The following is a 26,046-nucleotide window of genomic DNA, read 5'->3' on the forward strand; positions in this document are numbered from 1 at the left end:
AGGTTATGAGGAAGGGGACCCACGGGAGGCGCGTGCAGTGGAAATAGCTGCTATCGGGATCTCTATTAAAGCCTATGGAGAATGTTGCGGTTTGATTTAAACAGATTAAAGTCACTTCTAGCAGGAGTACAAAGTTAAAAATTTAGAGTTAAGCTTTTGAGGAGCCCACTACCATGAGAGTACCGGAGTACCACTGTTACCTGCCCCAGGGAAACCGGGTGCATAGGTCGTTTTCGATGTCGGGTCGCGGGCTGATTTTCAATGGGAAAATGTACAAAACTGCTGCTAGCCAAAAGCGTCGATGATGCCGTGAAGATTGAAGTTGTAGATCTTGTAGAGAAGAACCTGAAAGCAGAGGGGACAGAGTCTGGGTCACGGCACAGTGACCAGGGAGCTCAAAGGAAAGAGCCCTTCAATGTCGGGTGCTTCAAGTGGAAAGAAGTGTAGCTTGGATCTGCAGCCACGGGCTCCGGGAGGCTTCAAGGAAGGCCAGCTTCGGGAAGGCGACTGTCCCACGTCAGATGAGGGTCGCTGTCGTGTTAGTGTCCAGATTGGATTCACTAAGCCTTGGCAACCGCAACCCATGCAAGATGAACAAATCTGCTACTGGTGCAGACCCACGAGGTCTGTGAGAGGTCTCCTTTGGAGAGACTGTAGAACAGGCCTGGAGCAACCAGGGGAACTCTTAGATGTCGAGATTGTCCTCCGCTCGGTCCCACAAGTCGAGAGACAAGGGACCGCGGAAGGCAGCAAAATGGAGTGCGTAAAAGGGAGCCCACGGGCCACCGGAGGGGGCTAGGGTGCTGATCTTTGGCACAATTGCTGCTTGGTGGTTGGCTCAATAATGGGCCAAAGCACAACTTCCCCACTGGTCAGGGTCGTGTGCTACGCAAGAGGTGGCCGGTGTCCTGGGGTATTGGGAATCCCGGCACCCACGCGGTCCACGGTGCTCAGGTTTGCTGTGCACACTCACTGGCCTCTGGGATGCTTAGGAAACCCACCTCAAGGTTGCTGGAAGTCAACGAAGTTCTTGAGAGCAGCGAAGTTCCAACCGGGTCACTTGCAGTGTTTCAGGTGCCTGCCAAGTAGGGGGGTAACTCCTTTACCCCAAGGGAGATTTCTTCAGTCAGCTGGGCAACAGCTCGTCGAAGGTCAAATCTGAGGCTCTGGGGCCACGTTATTCACCTTTATCCCCAAGATTAGGGGAGTGTCCAGAGTAGTGTCCACCAATGAGAGGTGAGGCGGGAAAGGGTGGCTACACCCTCTCCCCTTTGTGTGTTTCCCGCCTGGGCGATGGGCAGGATGCCCCTGAACCGGTTCCAGGCGGTGTATGCAGAATGTAGGCGCTGTAGCTGCCTACGTGCAACTCTGAAAGGCAACATATGGTGCACCCACCCTGTTCCAATCCACATATCCTGTCTGGGGAGATGTTAGCACCTCCCTGCCACAGGAGCCCTATTGTCCAGCTGGCGAGGCTGGGATTTTCCCCAGCAACAGCCAGCCAGAGTCGTGTGGGTGGCGAGTAGTAGCCATTTTGTACTACGTGTGCACTTTTTAATTGGTGTCTGAATTCTGCCGCTTTTCCCATATCGCCCCTCTAGCAAGGGGGAATCGTGCCCTCATGCCCATGGCTGGACTGGGGGTAGGATTCCTACATGTTTGACCCCAAACACGATATGGTTCTGTGTAGCCATTCTCAAGTTATCACGCTATCGCGATAGACTTATAATGCAGTTAAGAGTATATGGTATGGCTACACTACAAACAACCCAGCAATGATTTTACGAAGGTTGCAGAGAGGCCCTACTCATGTAGGGGTCCCCCCTTACACATACCTCAGCACCCTGCCTTGTAGGATTAGCAAGGCCTGCTATAGGGGTGACCTATGAGAGTATATGTGTTGTAATGGGGTGGGATATAGGATACCTATATCCCTGTAAGGGGTGCTAGCACCACCTTACCTAGACTACAGTTGTGGCACAATAAGTGCTGCAGCCCTGGTAGGCCTACTGAGGGACCCATGCCCTGGGTACCTAGGGTACCATCTACAAGGGACTGTCAGGGTATCCTCAGCATCCAATTGGTTTGTACCTAGGGTACTCACATCGTTTAACAGAGGAAGCAGATAGGCTGGGGTCCTGGATAGCAGGGCCACAGCCTGGCTAAAATCATAAAACAGTCAAAACATCAGCAAAAAGTTGGGGGCAACTATGCAGTCGATGCCACTCTCCTACAGGGCAGCACACCGCAAAGCTGAACACCGCAAAGTGTACCGCTTTGCCTGCTGAAGGCGTTTCACACTTTTTTAAGCATGCATGAGTGGTAGAAATACAGGATAATTGCTGGATAATGCACTCGGCTGGCAGAGCCACTTCACCAAGCAGCCATCTTGCTGCTCGGCTTGCCCCCCCGTGGGAATCCTTAGAAGCCAGTCCGCAGGGGCGCCATTGAGACCTTTACAATGAATGTGATAAAGATGCGAGATATGACTGCCATATGAGCACACTTTACCAAAGTGTGGGTTGCTGACAAGGGGTAGTATACTCCTGCAGCATAAACCACAAGATGGAAGGGGACTTGCTGAGATCTGAGCCGGACCGTGGAAGATCAAATTGGTATTTCTTTCACTGATTGGGGTCTATTTGACCAACTGTTTTCTAATGTTCATGTACAAGAGTAGAGGGGTGAGGTGGTTAGGTGTTTGTTGTTACTGCTGTTGCAGAGCAAAGTATACTGATGAAATATGATTCTATGGGTCAAAGTCAATGCATCTTATATCCTGTGCACTTCAATAAAGAGTATTTTTTTAAAAACATGACGTAGAACTTTCCAAACCAGGGTGCCAAATATCCTTTCCTGATTCTGGGGTAACCACACTAGTAGTGACTAAGGAACTCTTCGAACTCTAGGGTGTGGGTAACTACTGCCAACTTCTTTTTCCAGGATCAGAACCTAGAGAAGTCTGACTGCCCACCAGAAGAAGATGATGTGGAGTCAAGTGATTGCTGAGCATGGGCAACGGAGGTGCGTTGCAGGAAGACAGAGAAGAGAGCTTAGGAGGTAACAAACTGTGACCTACCCTCTCATAACAAAGAGGCAAAGTCCGGGTCACCCTAGTGTATCAGCAACATGTGCTGCCCTGCGGAATCGCCCTAGGTCGAGGGCCCTACATGAAAAAAACAGTCCCTACTTGGTGAGTCCACTAGTGGAAACTAGCTCCAAGAAGCCAGATGGGCTAATCAACCCATTAATGCTGTCAGCAGTTAAACAAAGTCTAATATGTGACCATAAGGAAGACAACACATCCACTCAATGGCAGATGTCGCCAGCACATCTTTGTTATTGGGTTGGGTTTATAGTTTGTGTGGGCGGGATCTGTTGTATGGGCCTGAGAAGAACTCAATGTGATGAACTTCCCTGACCATGAACACGCTAGCTAATCAAGCCTTCCAAATATAGCATACCAGAATGCAGACCTCATCAATATTGGCTGAGCCAAGGAGGAAGACAAGCAAGGCAAATTAGACCTTTAGGTCTGAGCTCAACAGTAAGGTGAAGCACCAGGACACCAGTGATAAACGTCTCTAATGTCAGAATCTGAGCCACTAATCTGACCCAGGACTCCTGAAGAATTTCCCATAAGGGCATAAATGTGTGATGTTGATTGTGGGTATCTTCACTGTAGCTGTGTTGTGATACGATGGTTGATGTGTGAACGTATGAAGGAAAGTATGAGATTGTATATGATGGTGAGGGTGTACCCCTCGGCTTATCTGAATGAAACTTCATATCTTCACAATAACTGCCTACCAGATTTCACACAGATTTATCTATCAGCGTCAACGTTTTTTGATCCCTCTTGAACCTGCCCCACTAATGCGCCGGCCAAAGTTTGTGTAGATTTATCAGATGGTGCCAAAGTTATTAGGAAGTGGGGGCTTGAGTCGTGACGTGCCAAGCTGCAAGATGGCTGCCTTTGAGTAAGCCTTTGAATGAGGGTTCATGCAGACCAGGTCTATTGACATCTTAATCTTGGTCATCCTGCATATTTAACCTCATTTTACCATGCAAGATACTCTCTATGAAATGGGTATTTGTGAAATTTTGACTCAGTTGTCTCCAAGCCCACTTATTGCCTGGTGTCATTCCCTCCTGCTGCCATTTGATCCTCTACCCAAGAGACGCCCTTCCCTGTAATGAGCACCTCTGTGATCTTCAGCAGGGCTTTATCAGCACCATCAGATCAGCACCATACGAACATTCTAGAACACTAGAGCATGCACATAGCTACACAACCCCTTGTGTCTGGTAATTTGCTGCTTACAAAACCTGGGCCCGGCATACTGATGGTTGCTCGGCCTGACAATTACCTACTTTACTGGCTTCTGCATGTCCCACTCCTCACACTCCACTCTGCGCTTTTAACCTGCCTCACAATAAGCTGCTTCAGTCAACTGCACATGGAATACACTGCATAGAATGTTTCCTATGCTGAGAGAGAACACCAGCCCCAATGCCAGCTATTTAAGGAAAATTCAATCAACATTACACACACAGGGAAGACAGTAGCCATCTTATTGTCTACTCCAGTATCTGAACCCACATTTAAGAAGCTAGCTTTCAGTGTAGGTTCAAATGAACAAAAGAACAAGCAGAAAAGCCAGCAAAGCCAGCTAAGCAATTAGCAGTCTTAAAGATAATCAGACAAACAAGCAAGAAAGGTGCAAGATCACAAGCTGAAATATAATGTTTGTAAGCTGACAAGCAGGCTGCACACTGCCACACAAGAAGCTGCTTCACTCATCTGCACAAGCCATACACTGCATCGAAAGCCCATGCACTGATAGAGCTCACTAGCCCCAGTGGCAGCCATTTTGAAAAAACTATTCAACGTTATACACAAGGACGAAGGCAACCATCTTATCGTCTACTCCAGTATTTCAACTCACATTCAAGGATCTAGCTTTCAGTGAGGGTTCAAATGAACAAGCAGACAAGCTAGCAAAGTCCGTTAAGCAATCTAGCAGTCTAACAGACAATCACAAAAACAAGCAAGCAAGGTGCAAGATCCAAAGCTGACTTATAAGGTTTATAAGCTAACAATCATGTAGATTGACAACAAGCACAAAAACAAGTTTGTGTTAAAGTGAACAAGCAGACAAGTGACCAAAACAAGCCAAGTAATCAAAGTTTTGAGTAGAAAAGCAGATGAACAAACAAGCAGTGCAAGCTCACATGTGGGCTAAAAGTTGACAAGCATGCATGCAAGCAAGCAAACAGACAATCAGGCTAATTGACAAACCATTAAGTGCTCAAATATTCTAACAGTCAAATGATTAAGCGTGCAAAGAGAAGTATGCAAACAGCCAAACAACCCAATTAAACCAACCATTCAAGCAAACCAACATCCTACACACTGTATTCCACAACAAAACCAAGTGAACACAATCTCAAAACAAACATAATAAGTGCCTAACATGGTGGCAAGTACCAGCCCTTAAATTAATAATAAAACATAAGATAGACAAACTAGAGACAACAGAAGGGAGCTTTATACTATGGAAATGAAACTCAATGCAGAATTGAATATTTCAAATACCTTCCTTAAAGAATTCATAAGTCTCAATTCTACATGCACAAACTCTATGAAGTCCAAGAGGACATGGAACAAAGGAGCAGGAGAAACAATGTCATATTAGATAGCATACCAGAAGCGAGAGAAAAAGGCAATTTAATCTCCTTTCTAACCAGTCTTTTGACTAAATAGCTTGCTATAAATAGGCATGAATCTCTAAATGTCCAAGGTGCACACTACTAGGCCCTTCTATTCCATCTTCCATCAAGACTAAACCCACAGGCACAATTGTGTATATTCTAGAAGTCACTCTTGCCTCCATGATACTGTAAACTGCAAAGAAAAGATGGATGATTAAATAGTGTAGTTAACAAATTTACATCTCACAAGATCTAGCATAGGCAACAGCTGCATAGGAAATACAATCTCAATATGAGATGAACAATGAAATATTACAAAATCAGATATAGTAGTATCTAACCTGGGTGTTGCAAAACCATGTACAATCACGTAAAATGACAAAACTAAAATCTTGAATGTACCTCAAGAACTGGAAACATTCTAACACTGTCTAAAACCTGAAGAAGTAGAGACATATCAGCCTTCCAATATGCAAAGTAATCTAGTAACAAACATCCCCAAAGGAAGTATATCTACAAGAACGCACCCCTAGTTTATCATCTAATGCCTCTGCTGCTTTTAAGCCTAACCACCCAAAAAGTATCCTGCCTTCGGTTTGTCTGCCACTTGCTAGATAACTCCCTTTTATCCCTGTTTATACCAATGCATTTCTTCCACAAGAGAGCCAGTTGACTTGACCTATTACATATCAACACATTGCCATAACTAGATACATATAAATCAAATATGTTTCATGGTTCAATAGCACAATCAAGAGGAAGTAAATTATGACAAACAGTTACATAAACTAGGATCACATGTTGCCTTTTTCCAAGAAAATCATCTGAGATAAGAGGAAAACCATAAAGCTGAAAAAAATAGGTTGCAACTCTATTTTGTAAAAAGTGAATGCAACCATCCCAACCACAGAACTGGACAAAAATTGCAGACGAGCCAGTATGACCATCATAATTGGTTGGAGCCTGCATTAACTGAGGAGACAGTGCAGGGGGAGGACTCCACCTCCCAGACTCCCTAGCCTCCTTCTGCATCACTGCTGCGCTTGGAGGTGTTTAAAGTAAAGACTCGAGTCCCGCAGCTGTTGAAACCCCACTGAAGCCCGCATTACTGAGGAGACCGTGCCAGGGGAGGACTCCACCTCAAAGGCACCTTGGTCTCCTGTTGCATCACCGCCACGACCGGAGGCACTTAAAGTAACAACGCGAGTACCTTGGCTGTTGAAGCCCCTCTGAAGCCTGCATTTACTGAGGAGACCATGTTGCGGGAGGATTCCACCTCCCAGACTCCCTGGCCACCTGTTGCATCAGCGCCGTGCCTGGAGGTGCTTAAAGTAACGATGCAGGTACCGTGGCTGTTGAAGCCCCGCTGAAGCCCGCATTTACTGAGCGGACCGTGCCTGGGGAGGACTCCACCTCCCAGACTTTTTGGCCTCCTGGTGCATCACTGCGGCATCCGGAGGCACTTAAAGTAACGATGCAGGTCCAGCGGCCGTTGAAGCCCTGCTGAAGCCCGCATTTACTGAAGAGACCATGCCGGATGAGGACTCCACCTTCCAGACTTCCCGGCCTCCTGTTGTATCACCGCCGTGCTCGGAGGCACTTAAAGTAACAATTCGGATTGCGGGGCTGTTGAAGCCCCGCTGAAGAACACATTCACTGAGGAGACCGTGCCGGGGGAGGACTCCACCTCCCAGACTCCTCGGCTTCCTGTTGTATCACTGTCGAGCCAAGAGGCGCTTAAAGTAACGACGTGGGTGCTGAAGCTGTTGAAGCCCCGCTGAAGCCCATATTTACTGAGGAGACCGTGCCGGGGAAGGACTCCACCTCCCAGACTCCCCGGCCTCCTGTTGCATCACAGCCAAGCCTGGAGGCGCATAAAGTAACGACGCGGGTCCCACGGCTGTTGAAGCCCCGGTGAAGCCCTCATTTACTGAGGAAACCTTGCCAGGAGAGGACTCCACCTTCCAGGCTTCCTGGCCACCTGTTGCATCTCTGCCCTACCTGGAGGAACTTAAAGTAATGACGCGGGTCCCACAGCGCTCTGATATTCCATATAGGTACCATAATATAGGCCTAGGTAATCTTATCACCCTTCACCTATATTCTCTCCCTACATTACACTTGTCACGGTTTACAGGGACTGACCTTTTACCTAGATACTACACTACATTCAGAATGCATGAATTCCCTAGTTCGAAATCTCATACATTATGCATGAGGATTCTTGGAAGCACAGCAGGACTACCATCTCCTGTATAAAATCTATGTACAAAGTTCATGCCCAATGTCATCCTTAGGCCGACACAGTAACACAGCAAGGTTGGACCCCTGGAGAGACCTATGGGTGGGTATACATCACATCTTGCTAAGATAAGAGAGAGGAGAACGAGACTTCCCGGCTGACACACTTACCAGAGACGCTGATGTTCCTGCATGCAGACACTCCAGATCGCAGTTGTCTAAAACATCCCTTGCGGGGTGTCCAACTTGAGACCATGACGGGGTCCCACAGTCTCTCACTTCAGGTAATGGGGTTGACTAAATTCTGGAGGGATTCTTGGCTTAACACCTACACACAGGCTAGGTACACCGCAGGATCTGCACGTTTAGACAACATACACTGTAGGAATGGTGTCAGAGAAACTCTGATCACCCCCACCAGGTATGTTGGCCTTTTGTATCAACTAGCTCATAGTGCCACTAGAATCTCGTGCTACCAAGGAGATAATAGTTCCTGGCAACCATCGAACATAACAACCCTGATCCCTCAGGACTATGGAAACAATATACTACTTTTCGCTTAGTCACTCGTGCTTACTTAGTATGTCTCAGAGATATACACAGAATAAACAGGCTGGGCGTTTTCAATAAGAATTTATTGAACAGTTGTTATTCTGGGGTAAAATAGAGGAGCTGCAACAACCGTTAGGAAGTATAAGATAAAAATGATTAGCAGTACTATAAAGGTAAATGGATGGTATAGTTCTACCATCTTACAATAATCATGAATACATTCGAGTAGATTCAAATTCAAAATTCGCTTTATTCGGTTTTCATTTTTGAATTACAAAACCATAAAAGCACAGTGCACAGTATACATTAGACTTATTGTAAAACACTCAATTTAAATTCACTATTAGGAAAAAGTGACAAACACGACAAAATATTATTAATTTCATTACTTCACATTTACCATGATAAAAACATTTCTCAATATGGGACTCAATTATTAAAAATGCTTATACAAATAAGTCAGTATATTAAAATTCAAAGTTGTTTCCTAAGTTTGATTACAGCTTTTAAAAATAGTGCAATATTTCTTGTGTAGCATTCATTGTCCAATAACTGCAATGCAAGATAGGCAGGGCGACATTGCCTCAGGCCCCAAATTTTTAAAATGGGTAGGATCCACCTTTTTCTTTGATCCCAATAATATTTACAGAATAAAATGGCATGAATTGTCGATTGGGATGAGGATCCATCACAGGGGCAAAGTGCTAAAGTTTTTGACCAATCATATATCGTAGGAAACAATACTAGTCAGTAAAAGAGGTCTAGTCTAAAGCGTGTAAGTACAAATCTTTCGTACCCAGTTCCATGGTAAGTTAAATATGGTTGCATTGCAGTAGAAGAAACGATCATTTGATTTAATCGAACTGTTGACTTATGAACCTCACTGGCATATATAAGTTCTTCCAGGTGTAACATGCATTGTTTTTTTAAAACTTTCCTGGAGATAATACTCATCTTTGACGGATTGTGAAAAAATTCTGGCTGTCCTAGGTCGGTCATGAATTCTTTAATAAACTTCAGCCACCTAATAGCTAGGGCTTGCTCCAGTTTAAGGGAATCTCTTAGGACCTTTTGATTAAAAGTCATTTTTGTTGAGGTCCAAATTCGATGCCACAATAAAACTGGCTGCACCCTTATTTTATCTGTAATGTATTGTAACCCCAGTTTGGTGTGGCAAATATAGGTTGACGTTGACCGGGGGACAGCCAATAATTAGCGGATAAAAGCATTTTCCACTTTCTGTATGTCAGTTACATTGCAATATCCCCAGATCCCAGCCCCATATATTACTGCACTGACACACTTAGCTTGATAAATCTTGATCAGTTCCATTGGGGGCCTTTTACCTAACTTCTGTGCAAAATGTACAAGGGCTGTTGTAGTTCTCATAAATAACATTTGTTTTGCCCTTATGGCCTGTTGCCAGGTATCTTTATTATCTACGAGAATAACTAAGTATGGGTATGTTTGTGTACTTTCGAGTTTCTTATTCTCGCTAAAGATAGTCCTTTGTTTTCTACTAGCCTTCCCGCAATTCATTCTGTAAGTTTTGGTAACATTAATCTTTAAATCAAGGCTTTCCATATAGTCATTGTATTTATTAAGGGCCCGCTGTAACTCTAATGGTGTTTGGGCCTTTATCACTGCATCATCTGCATAGAGTAGGGTGGGTATAGATCGATTTTGTACTTGCGGTAGGTCCTGACACCCCTCAAGCATTACCTGTTCAAGGCTGTTAGTATACAAGGTAAACAAGAAGGGTGTCAGGACACAACCCTGTCTAACCCCCCTCTCTACTGCAAATGGAGCTGTATATTCCCCATTTGGTCCATACCGTACCCTAGCTCTAGCGTTCGAGTATAATTCTCTTACAATTTGGATTAAGGGTAGTTCAACTCCCATCGCTTAAAGGGTCTTTCACAATTTATTGTGGCATACGCAATCGAATGCAGTGGAGAGATCTACAAATGCTAGGTACAATTTTCCTTTTTTCGCTTTTGTGTATTTTTCCATTAAGATTGTTAAATTAAGGCCCTGTTCTATTGTTCCTAGGCCTTCCCTAAATCCAAATTGCAAGTCCGATAATACATCATTATCTTCCACCCATTGTTGAAGACGGTTTAGAATAATGCTACCCAACACTTTTCCCACTGAGTCCAGTAAAGAAATCGTCCGATAGCATGTTGGATTCTGTCTATCGCCTTTCTTGAAGATTGGTACCATTAGTGACTCAGACCAGGTTCCTATGAGTCCTACTTTACAAGCTGCTGCAAAGACTTGTTTTAATAAAGGACCCCATAGCTCTAGATTTTGTTTAAATAAGTCTACGGGTACCCCGTCCGGTGCCTTTCCGCCCTTGCTAGCTTTCAAAGCCAATTGAACTTCATCTAAAGTGAAGTCTATATTAATTGGGAAGTTCTCAATTAAGGGGCTAGTAGATATAGGACAGACAACTGGGTTGCTAACCTCCTTTTTCTTAGCATACATTTTAGAAAAATGATCTACCCTTTGTCCTTCATCGATAGCAATTTCTATTTTTGGAGTCATCTCGGATCTCAAGAAAGGAGAGTTGACCACGCGCCAAAAGGCGATACTATCCCTATCTGTACTCGCCTTATGTAAGTCGGCCCAGGCATTCCTTTTTACTTCCCTTTTCCTTATTTTTAATGCTTGATTATATGCATGCCTACATCGCGTTATTTCCGCTCTATTGCTTTCCGTTTTGTGTAGAGCGTGCTTTAGACTAGTATAGGCTTTTGTACAGTTATTATCAAACCATCCACTTTTCTTCTTCTTCCTGTTTTTCAGTGTGTTCCTAATGATGTCTGTTATATGTATATAGGACCCCAATATATCTTTATATGGTGTAGTCTCGTCGAGGCATTTCAAAATTTCTTCCAAACTGTTGTCTACCACTGCTTTCATAATTACAGGTGGTTCTACCTGTGCCCATTTTAGTGAGTAACCATTTGTTTTGTTTATTACCAAATCCTGTATTTGTTGAATTCCATTGGAATAAAGTGCCCGTATTTTTGTAGAGACGGATATATCCACACTTATGGGAAAGTGATCACTTAACACATTCTTGTGGGTTTTGAAGCTTAGAACCCTGGAGGAAGACCTGTTTGGGATTATTATAAAATCAATAATTGTACTCAACCCTCTCCCATGAAACATCTGCGTAAATGGAGTAGGTGGCAAGCTCAGTACATTTGCAAAGCCCATATCCAGAAAAAATAGAATCTCATTTAGAGCATCACCCAATGGACTATGCAGAAAATGAGGGAGGTTACACTCCTTTTCATCTACTAATCCACATAATACATCCTCACTGTGTGGACACAAGGCAGTATTAAAGTCACCCCCCATACAAATAATACATTGTCCCTACTATTGTTCTGAATATTCTGCATTGCATTTCTGAGCTGTTTTAAGATGTCTATTACACATTCCCTCTGAGCATTGTATAAAAATTAACCAAGATAACAGTATCTCGTTTATCTGTTTTAATGACCAGTATTTGGTAATTAGGTTCTGAGATGGTCAACCATAATTTATTTATCCTTAACAAGTTTGATACATATATACACAAGCCCCCTTTTGGCCTCCCACTTGCCGATGGAGAGGCTGGTGTATTAAAAGTCTTGTAACCTTCAATATGCATTTCTTCCAGGGACCATGTTTCCTGTAATCAAAGGATGTCGAATTTGCTCCAAAACTTAAACCAGAGGTGATTTTCTAATTTGGGCCGTCGTCCAGCTACATTACTGAAAAGTACAGTGATGCTATTTTTACTGACTCTTGCCTGGATTTGGTTGTCACTGTGTAAAGATATATGTAAATTATGGAAAGACAGCCTGTTTTGTTCTACATTTTGTACAAGCTCCAGCACTTCAGTACTATTGGTATTATTTGTTCTATGTGTAACACTCTGATACTGAGGGCTTAGTTGTTCGAATGGGGCAGCACTATAATTAATCTCGACTATCTTATCCGTTTCTGAAATAGTCTCGAGAGAAGGGCTATTAGTGGTAGCTCCTTCCAGTAAAGCTGTACTATTAACTATTTCATCAGTCCTGTCTAGTTTTGGGTGACTCTGTGGAGGAGCATTTGCGGAGGTGTCAGTGGAACAGATGTTCAGTCAATCTTTCTCCTCTAAAGAAGTCAGTGGTGCGTATCGACTTTTCACCATAAAACTATAAGGGTATTCAGTACTTGCTCCATTCACTCGGTCTATGCCACCCCTCTCATTCACATTTCAAGGTTTATAGAAATAACCTAAGGGGAGAATATTTATATCAGCTGTATTTAGAAACCCACTTCCCCCCTTCCATAAGATCTTTTTAACTAGGTCGGGAGTTTTGAGCGTTAATACTATGCAATCACCAGGGAGGATCTTTTGTTCTTTTCCTACCCAGTTTACCCTCCTAGCCATTTTAAACTCCATGAAGAGTTGGTGGGTTAGGCCCACTCTTCTACTTAGCCAATGAAGTGCTTAATTTCTTAGGCTTTCCCAGGATTCATATTCTTCTGATCTCAACTTGGGTGTATTGGCTAGTATTGTTGTATATGGCATACAAGCTGGTGGTAAGTCTAGGTAGGTTGGCTCAATAGGTGTTGCTTTTATAGTTGTAATTTTCTTTTTGTTGGTAAGTGGGAGTTGGTATGGAGCTACGGGTTTCCGTTATCACTTCCCTATTACCCTTTTTATGTATTCGAGTATAAAAAACACATATAAAAAGATGCGTACTCCTACGATGCCTCCATAACTAGATGCACCATATTTTAGTATCGAATAGGTGCGCTGTTCAGGCATTTAACTTTCTTGCTCACTCGATTTTATCAAGTGATCATTATCCTCTGTTGCTGTCAACTCTATTCTTTAAGCAGCAGCACAATAATATTATTTCACAAGCAGAGGAAATTGAGTTAGCAAGTCTCAATGTGTATACCGTGCGATGGACACAGATTGTTCCGGAGGGGTCTCTTAAGCAACTGATAGCTAGTGACAGAGAACCTGTCTAAATGACTTGATAGTGCCTAACGATACCATTAAGGCTTTTTTGTCATTTGCACAGGGGGTAAGGTAGAACCTCTCAGTTGTAAACAAAAAAGCAAGACAGGAAAAAAAGGGTTGGTTTGATATGACATGCACTAGGGCCCATAAACGGTTAAAGGAGGCTCTACATAAATGCCCCAGATGCAACCTTGAGGTTAAGACTTGTAGAGCTGACTAGAAGAAGGCGGTGAAGTTAAGGAAGTTACAGTTAAGGGAGATAGCTTGGGAATCCTTATTTGAAGCGTGTGCTAGTATGGACAGTAGAGCTGTCTGGAGAGTAGTTAACTCCCCACCATTGACAGTAGATGAGGTCCCCAGGATTGAGATGGCCATTATGGAAGACTGGATAAAGCATTTTACTAGCATTTATTCTCTGCCTAATGTTGCGCCTCCATTAGAGCAAGGACATAGTCTTATGTCAATAGCAGATTCCTCACAGACTACCACCTTGGTCCTCTTTAGTATGGAGGAAGTTAACAATGCAATATTGGCTAGCAAAGATGGTTAAGCCTCAGGTTCAGGTGCAATCCCTGGAGATCTGTATAAAGCTAACATTGCTATGGGGGCCCCTATTGACTTCAGTACTCGGAGCATGCTGCACAGCTGGGTTTTTACCAACATGGGCCGAATCAGTTGTTGTCCCTATTTATAAAAAGGGATATCGATCAAACTCTGCTTGTTATAGGCCAAGTTCTCTACTTGATTCCTTGGTGAAGATTGTAGGTTGTATTATTGTGAACAGGTTTCAAAACTGGGTGGATACACATAACAATATCTCAGATCTACAGTATGTAATTCGTCCTGAGGTCTCAACTGAGTCTCAACTTAAGTATGCTACTTGGGAAGTATGTCAAAATTAAAGAGGGGAACATGTACTTAGCTTTTGTTGACCTCTTTTGACTGCGTTATACATGCTAAACTGTGGACAATTTTGAAAGACCTGGGGGGTAGAGACACCGATTATCAGTTTTCTGAGGGATCTATATTCGGGATGTAAAGGAAGGGTTGGATATGGTATTAGAGGGGAATGTACTGATGCCTTTAGGGTGGAGAGTGGGGTGAGACAGGGCTGTGTCCTGGCCCACTTACCGTTCTCCCTATAGCTAAATAGCGTGGGTGCGGTACTTACTCCATCTTCTAAAGATCTGCCGCAAGTAGGAACTCACCTTGTACAAGCCCTCCTCTATGCCAAAGATGCCGTCCTTATGGCACGTACTCCATTTGCTCTTCAGACCCTGCTTAAAAACTTTGCTGAATTCATGCAGAACCTTGGTGTTTTAGTAAATCAATCAAAAACCTTCATTATGAAATGTGGGAGGAACACCGCTAATTATCTTGATCTAAAAATACATGGCACAACTATAGGGTGTACCAATACTTTTTCTTAGTTGGGGATTTTATTTGATAAAGAGTGCTTTTGGAATAAAGCCATTTCCATTCAGAAACTACAATTCAGTAAAGTCCGTATGGCACTCAGAGGGTTTGCCAGCGACTAGGTTCTAATCCACCAGATCTGATGATGTCAATTTATAAAGTTAAATGTCTTAGTGTTGCACTCTACGGGGTGGGTGTGTGGGGACACAAGAAATGTAGTGACATACAACTGGTAGAGAATGAGTTATCCAGGTATTTTCCTGACACCCCAAAACCGCTCCAGTACAAGTATGCCATGCAGAGCTTGGAGCCCCATTCATTACAGACCATGTTACATCCCATCCTACTGTGGCATAAAGTAAGGACTTCTAAACATACTGACTTAAATCGTGTTATAGTCAGGGAATGTATTAAATCAGGTTTATACCAGCGTATACCATGGCCTGTTTACATTCAAAGCTTATGTAATGATTTGGGCCACCCTGAGTATTTCAAGGAGCCTGAAACACTAGACCTTACCAGTAGGGATTCTTTAAAAAATGAAGCAGTGACACATCTGGAGAATCTTAGACTTACATCCGAAATTTTTAAACCCAGTGTTTTGAAAAATCAAATAATTTTACCCACTTTTGGTATGCAACCCCATCTTAAAGCAGTTTTAAATGCAAGAAATAGGTTTGTCTTGACTTGTTTAAGATTGGGCAACTTTCACCAATTGGTCAGTTTCTCAAATATGAATGACTGGTTCTACAACTTTAACTAAATGTCCTTGTAAAGATGCAATGGCACAAAACACCATGTATGTGGTGCTTTACGTAAATTTTATAACTATTAGAGGAAGCGCTGCATTGTACCATGGTGTTATTCTGGGTGGTGATATACATTTTAAGTGCATATCATTTATTGTATTCTTATGCTCCTATGATTAAAAAAGCGTAAACTTGTTTGCTAGGGTAGGTGGGGCGCACATGGCAGACCGAATATGAGGTTTTTGTTCTCCTTCTCAGCTCTAGTCCTGCTGTATTTCGGCCAATTATGTTATAGGAGGTATGCGTGAATGCAGCAAAATAATTATCCTAGATATGATAGTACATTTTTCCTATTTATAACTATTAACCGTTGCACACCTGTCCTTTTACTATTGATATATTATAGTATTGCTATTTAATTTTAAACTTTCTTTTACTTCTGTGTTTTTATTGTATAATTAGGCATGCACTCTGAGCTGGTCCGATGAATTGTATTTTTTATGCTTTTTTATATCTGAATTGTATTATATACTGCTTTTATCGATGGCTAATTGCTTCTGAATAAAGTCATTATTGAATTGAATTAACACTGTGTATCTATTGTGTATGATGTAAGTTATGTGACAGTATATCAATAATGCGAAATATTAATTTTTTTAAACATACTGATTATGTGGTCTAGAAACCTGGAGGTATGAGTTGCCCTAAGTTTATTAATTGTAAAGAAATTATCTGTACATGACCATTTTATTACTATATTGAACTTGGTGTACGGTATTTATTCTGGTCAATATATACCTATGTAATGTATATATGTATCCATTGACGTGTACATTAATGTATTTTTTTTCATTTAGGCTGCTATATTTATTTATTGTATGTATTTTAAATGCACTTTAATGGTCGCATGACCGAATAAAGTTAAGACTGAGATTGAGAACTGGTGATGTCACACACAATCTGATCAATATCTAGGCTCTTATCCCTAGTAACAAACATTTCTAAAATGAAATCCAATAAGTGATCATCAGTAGAAGGATGTTCCCCTTCATAGCTGTCACTTTAGCAACGAATATTATCAGCAGCCATAAAAAGTGGTTGGGGACTACTAAAGCAGAGTGACTAATTAATTCCCTTTGATTTAGCAGTGATATTGAAACCACTTGTCCCCAATAATTCTGGGCATTTTAGATGGCTAAAGCGTTCATGCTGTTGGGCAACTAGCTGAACAAGATTTATCAATACTCTGTCACCCAATCCAAGTACACTATAACTTAAACAACTCAGAAGAAAAGAATCATCAGAACAATATTCAACGTATCATTAAAGTGATTTATTCAGAAATGTTTCAAAACCAAATTTAAAGTGATTCTTTACCTATGATCTGACCAACAAATGAACCCACTTCTTCAACTCCTGTAACATGCTTGTAAATCAGAAATACTTAAGCCAGGCCCATGAAATCTGACTCCCTTAAATAATGGGCTATAGCACTGAAAATTCCGTTATCTTTGCCGGCAGTGGAAATATTTTGGAAAAGAGCCTACAGTTGACTAAATTGGCCTCTGAAACACAGACCATCCTTTCTCTCTTGCATAGATCACTTTGGTCTCCCAGTAAGCTTTTTAAATGCAGCTTTCTGATAAATGATCACTACTGGTGTTGCCAAGATGAAAAAAGTACTCTTGTGCCAAAATTAGCCACATCTTTGTGACAAATCTTTTAAGGCAACATTTCCATCATTTTACCAAATTATAATTTCTCACTCAAAACAATCTTAATTTATACCTTTCCCCAACAACCCTCTAAGTAAACCACAAATCAGTCTCCTTAATCTATTTACAGAAATCGCTAACCAGCAAATTACTAGTCATTAGAAAGACTCTAACACCTCTGTCTCTTCGCAGTGGTAGATCACAATCTGCAACTCTCACAGAACTGAAACCAAACTGGTTAAATTCGACCACCGACACAGTCACTTAAGACAAGAACGGCCTTCACTAACTGCTTCCCTAACTAAGGAACTTACATCTATCTATTTATGAGAATGAATTAGCTGACATGAACTCTGACTCTAACCTTGATCCTGATTGTGTACTGTATTTATGACTATACTTACCTCTTATTTCTGATTTAAATGAAAAAGTATGCTGATTATTTGTATATGTTTACCGAATTTTCCAATTTGAGAAAAAGAATATTCAAATTAGAAATGAACACATTTTTGTTCCCCGTTTTAGTTGTGTCTTTCATGACGGATTTCAATGGAACCCATTTAAAGGAACTCAACATACCTAGAGCAAGCTGAATATGCTGTCTGGAACTTTTGCGCAGATACTGCAAATGCTGCCAAAATTATTGAAAAATTAAATAATTTTTTACCCTTCCCTTTAAATTTGCCCTCTCTTCCCATATGTACTGCATGAACCTGGTATACTTGCACAGTTCTTAATATGCGGTCTGGCATATTTCAAACATAATAATCAAAAAGAGTGAAAGGTATTAGGGAATGAAACTTGTACTACCCCTCATTTATTTTTGCGTCCCCAGGACACCTTTGTTCCAAACCTAATATATCAATAGAAAGATAACTCTGCTAACATAATATCTGACAAATTTCATAAGGGTTCATCAAACTGTACCAAATTTATTGGAAAATGCTACTTCTTTGACACCCCTCTTGCTAATGGACCACTCAATTTATGGGTCTGCATGAAAATGTGATTAATAAGAGTAAACTAAACATGCTAGTCTCTGCCACATTTCAAGCAGCTTTCTTAAACAGTGCCAAAGTTATTAGCAAATAAAAATGTTTTGACCAGCTATATCTCTATCCCCCTAATGGCCTTGTACAAAACCTGAAATACTTGCACTGCACTTACTTTCTAACTGCCTGACACATTTCATGCAGTTTATTTAAACAAGGCCAAAGTTACTAGCAAATGAAAATGTTATTTCCTCCCTTTAAATTTGGCCCCCCGACACAAAACCTGGTCAATAGAAAACTAATGCTAATAAACATCTGGCAAATTTAGTTCAAATTTGTCTTTGCCAAAGATATTAGTAAAGGAAATAGTTTTTGCCCCTACCTTTTTAACAACGGCCCCCTTGATGGATGTGCTCAAATTTGAAAACACCAAGGGGGATATTCTCAAGAACGTGTGCTAATCATTGCAAATTTAGTTTAACGCAACTTTGCATATCGCAGTCTATCACGGGAAAACAACGCCGTGTTAACGTAGTAATCTCAACATGGCGGCACCATGCAATAGTCACACGATAACGCGTCAAATGACTGCGTTAAAATCAACGCGACGCTGCAAAAATGCGAAACACGAATAAAGTTGCAATGAGGCCAACCGCGATACAAAATTCAGCGATAACCAATGAAAGGCCTGCAATTCTCACGCGTCAGGAGGGAAAATGCACTATAAAAGCAGAACAAGAAAAACACACCATAAACAAAATAAACAACATGCAACATGGATGCACCCGGAACGAGTGCCCAGGTCAACGCAAACCCCACAAGCCCCACAGACCACCTGCAAGGAATCCCGGGGCCGGGGAAGGCCAAGGAGAAGAGGAAGACGGGGTACAGTCCGCATGACAACCGGATCGTCGTCACGGAGGTGACAGAGCACTAACAACAACTGTCTGTCGCTTCCACCCTGTCATTGGCAACACAAACGGAAAAATGGCATTCTATCGTGAATGCAGTCGGAGTGGTGAGGAGGCCAAGATGCGCTGGCACGATGTGAAAAGCTAAACCAAGGAGAAACCCGTTGCCAACAGGAAGGCAGCAACGGCCGCATGACAACCGTCTGAATACCACTGGGCAGAACTTCAAGAAGAGACAAGGGATAATTTCCTGAGTGGTGCAATATAGTCTCTAGAGGTTGTTAAAGAGTCATGATAAATATATAAGGCTATGCAGCTGGGGTCCGTGCAGGTAACAGCGGTGGGGCCGGCTCAGGGGGGATTTCGAGGGACGATGCAGAGGGAAAATTAAATAAGTAATTAATTTTCCCTCTGCATCGTCCCTTTGAAATTCCCCCTTACCTGGTCCCACAGCAGTTACCTGCACGGACCGCGGCTGGTGCTGTGTTCACATCTGCAAAGGAGGAAGGTGAAGAGGAGTAAGTGACTGAGTTCCAGTTACGCCATGGCCTGTTAGCTACTTTCATAGGTTTGCCACCAGCATTGTAACACAAAATGGAGAAATGGATCAGATAATGATCTGACCAGATAACAGGCAGCAGAGAGTCACATGTTTCTTCCTCAACGTCAGTAAAAATTAGATCCAACATTTGACCTTTCCTGGTTTAGGGCCGGACATCATCTATTTGAGTCCAAGTGATTCCAGATACGCTAAACGTTGAGTGACACCGGGATCATCAGTGTTTTCACAGTGGTAATTAAAGTCACCCAATACTAAGAATTTTTGAGAGGCCAAGACATAAGGTGCAATAAAGTCAATGAACGCCTGCGAGAAATCCTTCTTAGCACCTGGAGGGCAATACAATAGCACCCCTTTCCAGGCTTCCGTAGCTGATAATAGCAACTTAAAAATGCAAATCTCAAGCCGCCCGGTACATACTGTGCTGATAAGCTCAACCCTAAGGGAGATATGAAAGGCGATGGCAATGCCCCTCCCCTCCTCAGGGCATTCTGTCCTGTCAGATCTGACCAGGTAGTAGTGTTCAGGAATGGCTAGTGAGATGAAGGATGGCAGAAGCACAGAGCCATGTTTCAGTGAAGAAGCAAATCCCAGGTTTGGATTATGAGATGAGGTCCCATAGTTCTATGGTGTGCTTCACAATAGATCTAATGTTGCAGGTGAGGAATTTGCAGGTTGACGTATCCTCCAGAATACCTTCTTTTAACTAAAGCATAAGCATCAAGCTGGACAACACATTAGTGTGTCTTTCGGTTGACTTTTGAGCTCTGAGCTCTTACTACCATACTATTTCCCTGAAAAGATTTTGACTGCTCACCTTCGCTAACTTGAAAGCTGACTTCGGAAAGGGTCAGGGGCGGCTCCTCCATTACGGCAGAGAAGCATCGTCCGACTAACTAAATTGCCCCAGAGCTGAAAAATAAAATGATAATAAAGTTCATTTACTGCCATTTTATTTTTCAATAACCCTGCCCTGACCCAAGCGTCAGGAAGAGGGCGGGGCAGCAGCAGAAAGCAGTGATGAGCAGGGCACTTTACGTTTAAAATGTGCGTGCACATGTCTCCTTGGCCAGTTGTCTTGCGACGGCCAGTCAGACATGCACATTTTAAACCTCTCAAACCCAGCTGTCTAAAACAGCTGGGCTAGATAAAGCATAGGCCTCCAGTGTCCTCGAGAGCGCCGAAGGAGGCTGCGCTCTCCAATTCTGGTGCTTCTCTCATGCTGCAAGAGAGCAGCACCAGGATTGGTTAGGGACGTTTTTTGGGACCAGCGATGGAGCCTGCCTTGAGAAGATCCAAGCGAGGAAGACGTTGCACCAGGAAGGTAAGTGTCATTATTTTATTACTTATTTATTTTTGTCCCACCCGCCCCACCACCCTTCGTAAATGCCAACTGCCAATGGAAAGGGTTATACTAGGCCCAGTGTGCAGAGGCATAGTCGGACATTCCCCATGACAGCAGATGCAAACAACCTCATCCACCACTGTTGAGGACAAGTAGCCCTTGTATGCCCTATTACCTCCTGACCAGGGTTTGACAGCACTTCAAAATAAAAATTATTCACCTAGGATAGCAAACCACTTTCCTCCATCCCTGTGGCTGGTGCTGTCGCTCTAAATTCACCAGGTTTTCTGTTTTTCAGAGCTGAAAGGAAAGAGAATTTAGTCTGAGTTTGTACTACTCTGAAGGAAGAGATGGTGGCACTTATTTTAGGTTTCGCCTGCAGAGCGCTTGTGCTGTGCTTGATAAATCTTGTGTTTTTAATATAAATGAAAAAGGGTCTTACATCACGCCTCCTCTCTTTCCTGGCTTCTCACTGGTTCCTGCACTTGCCACTTACCTTTCCTCCATTTCAATTGGCTGAAGTAGATTTTCCTGCATTTACTAATGCTTGTTCCTCATCTACTTCTCTTATCAGATTCTTGCAGCTGAAATACTGTTAACATCCGCTGTGGTGGAACTATATTTTCATAAAGTTTTGCCTTTTACTATTGCAGCATATTTTTATAACAAGTTATCACCAGGAGAGCTTAAGTGATTTGCACAGAATCGCACGATGTTGCGCGGCACCACCAGGACTCGAACTGAGATCTCCAGCTCTAGAGTCAGCAGATCTGGCTACTGTGCCACCACCCACCCCCTCCCATGTTATCTGTCAGGGAGCACTTTCCTTCTCCCAGACACTCATTGATGAAAACAGCTCATTATTCATTACATTGGCGAAACCGATGCATTATCAATGCTTGTTAAAAGTTTCAAGCAACTGCCTTAAACAGGGAGATACAGTGAGTGGGCAGTGTTTATACAAATATTCCCAGGAATGTAAAGCAAATATTTTATTTAATAAGGTAGCTGATTCCTTTTTTTAAATTTTTTTTATTTTAATTTTAATTTATTTTTATTTTATTGGCCACTTATACAGTAAAAGAAAAAAGAAGAAAAAAAAGAACATTCAGGGCACAGACGGGAAATATACATGTCATCATCACAAACAATAATAACAGATAGATATAAACACTTAATACAAATAATATAATAAGTAATAAAATACAAACGTGAATACTGCTAATCCCACTGAAGGCTGGACCAGACCCTCCCAAATTTTTCCCTAGATCGCAATCCCCTTGCTTTGGCAAGTGCCCGTTCCATTTCATAAACCCCCCTCAGTAACAACCAAAAATCAGTAATTTTAGGACTGCATTTTTCAATCCATGCCCTAGCAATACACAGACGAGCACAGGCAATGAAAATTGACACTAGAGAATTCGAAACATTGCCAGTATCCGATATTGCTCCCAGTAAAATTTCTTTCTCAGATAATAAAGTATCCTTACCTATTAGCTTACTCAAATCACAAGCAACCTCATACCAATATACAGTTAGCTTTGGACATGTAACAAACATATGTCGCAAATCCACAGCATATTCATTACACTTAGGGCAATAAGATTTAGAAGAGTTATGGGACACAGCCCATTTAGAAATAACCTTTGGAGTATAATACAACATAAACATGAGACGATGATGTTGCAGCTTTAAATTAATTGAGGTGACTGAAGAACTAATTATAGCCAATGATTCCAAAACCTCATCAGTAGTCACCTCAACTTCAAAAATGTGATTCAATTTGGCTGTAACCTGTGTAACATCATCTTCCGATACAGCTAGAAAGCACCGATATATTTTCCCTATAAGGCCTCGCCCCGAAGTTTTAAAAATTATCCGAAGTACCTCTGTTGTAGAGTGAAGAACTAACAGGCCTTCGCCTTGGGTAAAAAAGTTCCTAATTTGTAAGTATTTGAAAAATGAATTATGGGCTATCCCAAATTCCTCTGTCAATGATAAGAATGACTTAAAGCCGTGTTCATCATAAAGATGTCCTAGCAGTGTTATGCCATGTTGTTGCCATATTCTTCCCACCGAGTCCGAAAATATGCCAGGGAGCCTCGGATTGCCCCATAAGAAGATAAATTCGTGCCAATCTGGCAAAATAAATGCTTTACATATGTCCTGCCAAATACGGAAGATATGCCGACTGATCTTAAATCGAACTCTCTTGTAGTAGTTCGGGTCAGACAAGTGATGTAATAAAAATCCCGTATTCAAGCCACAGGCCAACTGATATGCGAACTACGGTTTTACCACATCTAGTCCACATGTAGGAAGCCTAATACCGGTCGGTAACGGCCGATTTTCGGTAAATATCCCGTTACCGACCGGTATTTAGGCTTTTGCTATGTAGGGGGATCATGTCAGGATTCGGTAATTTACCGAATCGGTAAAATTACCGAATCGGTAATTTTACCGATTCGGTAAATACCGAATCCTGAAATGAGATGTAGGGGGAGTGTGTCGTGGGTGTGGGGATTCGTTATTTACCACCAACTAAAAGTTGGTGGTAAATGACGAATAGGTGTAAAAAAGCATTTTTGTGCACTTTGAAGTGTGCAATGTGGCAGACATACATGCCCTTAGGGCATGTATGTGCACCACATGTGCACACATGGACGAATCAGGGGTGCAACAGGGTGTCAATGTGACACCCTGCCACCCATGATGATGCCTCCCCCATTACCGATTCGGTATTTACCGATTCGGTAATGGCAACTGGCTTCCCATTCATTCCTATGGGCCTCCAGGCCCATAGGAATGCCGATTCTAAAATACCGACACTTACCGATTCGGTATTATTTTACCTACATTACATTTACCGATTCATAAATACCGAATCGGTAAAATTCGGATAATGTAATTTACCTACATATGGCCCCTGGTCCCTTAAGTAAACACTGAATCCGACTAACAAAAGCGGCCCAAAAATAGGCTCTGAAATCCGGAAGTTTAAAACCACCTTGTTCAAAAGACAGCTTGATATATCTAAGAGCTCTCCTCGCCCTCCGATAGCCCCAAATAAAGCTTCCAATAACACTATCAAGCCGCTTGAAAAAAGTAATCGGAACTCTTAATGGGATGGTGCGAAACAGATAAAGAAATTTGGGTAATATAGTCATTTTAACTATATTACACCTCCCAATAATGGTCAATGGTAGCCTATGTCACCTACGCAGATCAAGAGTAACTTTTTTCAGCAGTGGTTCATAGTTTAAATCAATAAGATCGTCAACACGGGAACTAAGACACACACCTAGATATGTAGCAGTCGCAGTAATACCTAGCGAAGGTGGGGCTAATATAGGTATAAAATTAAGAATTGACTGCGTCTTGTTTAAGTTAAGCTTGTATCCAGAAAAAGACCCAAAACGTTGTGCCTCTTGGGTTATCTCTGTTATAGCTTCTACTGGCCCAGTGGTAAATACCACGATATCATCTGCATACGCAGTGACTTTTAATGACATACCATTAAGAAGCACTGGTGCAATAGACACATTGTGGAGCAGGTGTCTAATAAACGGCTCAATATATAAAGCGAATAGTAAAGGAGAAAGCGGGCATCCCTGCCGTGTACCCCGATAAATACTAAAAGAGGAAGAAACAAAGCCACTATGCTTAATTATAGCGGTTGGTTTATAATAAAGTTTCTGTACCACTGAGACAAACCTCCGACCAAGACCTAGAGATATCATTGTACACCACAGTGATCCCCAGGCCACTCGGTCGAAGGCCTTCTCGGCGTCCAGCATCAGCATCCCAATCCGCTGATCCAAGTGATTGGCAATATCGAATGTAGCAATAGCAGTATTTATATGTGCAGCAGTGACCCTACCTGGAACAAAACCATGCTGTTCCTCTGAAACTAATAAATGAATCAATGGGGCTAAACGGGACGCTAGAAGTTTTGAGAAGATTTTAGCGTCTGAGTTAATTAAAGATATTGGTCTGTATGAACTCATATTTTCCACTGGTTTGCCTTTTTTTGGAAAAACAATGATGTTAGTTTTGTTCCAAGAGGGGGGTGAATCCCCTCCTTGCAGTATCTCATTTACCAGCTCGAGAAATACTGGAGTCAATACATCCCTAAATTTTTTATAGAATTCAAGTGGGATAGTATCTTCGCCCACTGCTTTACCAGAGGGTAATGCCCCAATTGCTAAATTAAGTTCTACTAAATCAGTATTTCCTTCCAGTATCGAAGTTTGAGAGGGATCTAAAGCAGGTAGCCCACTTTCTTGTAAGTAATCTATAACCAATTGTAAATTATAACCACTTGCCTCACTATACAAATCAGCATAAAAAATCCTAAACTGCTCCACAATTTCTTGGGGTTAAGTGAAGGTAACGCCATTTACGCCATTAATTTTCTTAATATGTACCTTAGCCCTTTGGTCGGCTAGTTGATAGGCCAAGACCCATCCCACCCGTTCTCCATATTCATACTGCCTAGTTCTAAGCTTAAGAAAGTTACTGGCGGCTTCATCTTTTAACCTTCTACTAAGCTTCGCTCTTATATCAATAATCTGTAAGTATATTCGTTGTTCATCAATATCCTTCAAAACAATTGCTAGAGCATGTTGCTGCTCTAAATCCATACATAACCTATGATCGTTTTCAAGCTGACTAAAATTAGACCGATTCTGCTTAACAATATATTGAAGTGTAGCCCTCCTCATATAAGCTTTTAAGCAATCCCAGACTATAGCAAGGGATGTAGTATGAAGATTATTTGTTATGTATTCCTTAAGAACCCCTTGCATGTAGGTTACATAGTCTGAGTCACTAA

The 26,046-nt window shown here is 42.1% G+C and overlaps 1 protein-coding gene across 6 annotated transcripts in view; it reads right to left on the reverse strand.

The window, feature by feature from the left end:
* LOC146798257 (inositol-trisphosphate 3-kinase B-like) overlaps positions 1-26,046 on the reverse strand; it is an 856,729-nt gene that overhangs the window by 608,544 nt on the left and 222,139 nt on the right. Inside the window, exon 1 of one of the 6 annotated variants that reach the window (XM_085625540.1) lies at positions 21,433-21,508. The exons of the other annotated variants lie outside the window; for them this stretch is intronic. The gene's annotated coding sequence lies outside the window, so the exon portion shown is untranslated. Of the gene's footprint in view, positions 1-21,432; positions 21,509-26,046 lie in introns of those variants that run through there. 6 annotated transcript variants of the gene reach the window in all.

This window comes from Triturus cristatus, chromosome 9, assembly GCF_964204655.1.
Source record: "Triturus cristatus chromosome 9, aTriCri1.1, whole genome shotgun sequence".
Lineage (NCBI taxonomy): Eukaryota > Metazoa > Chordata > Amphibia > Caudata > Salamandridae > Triturus > Triturus cristatus.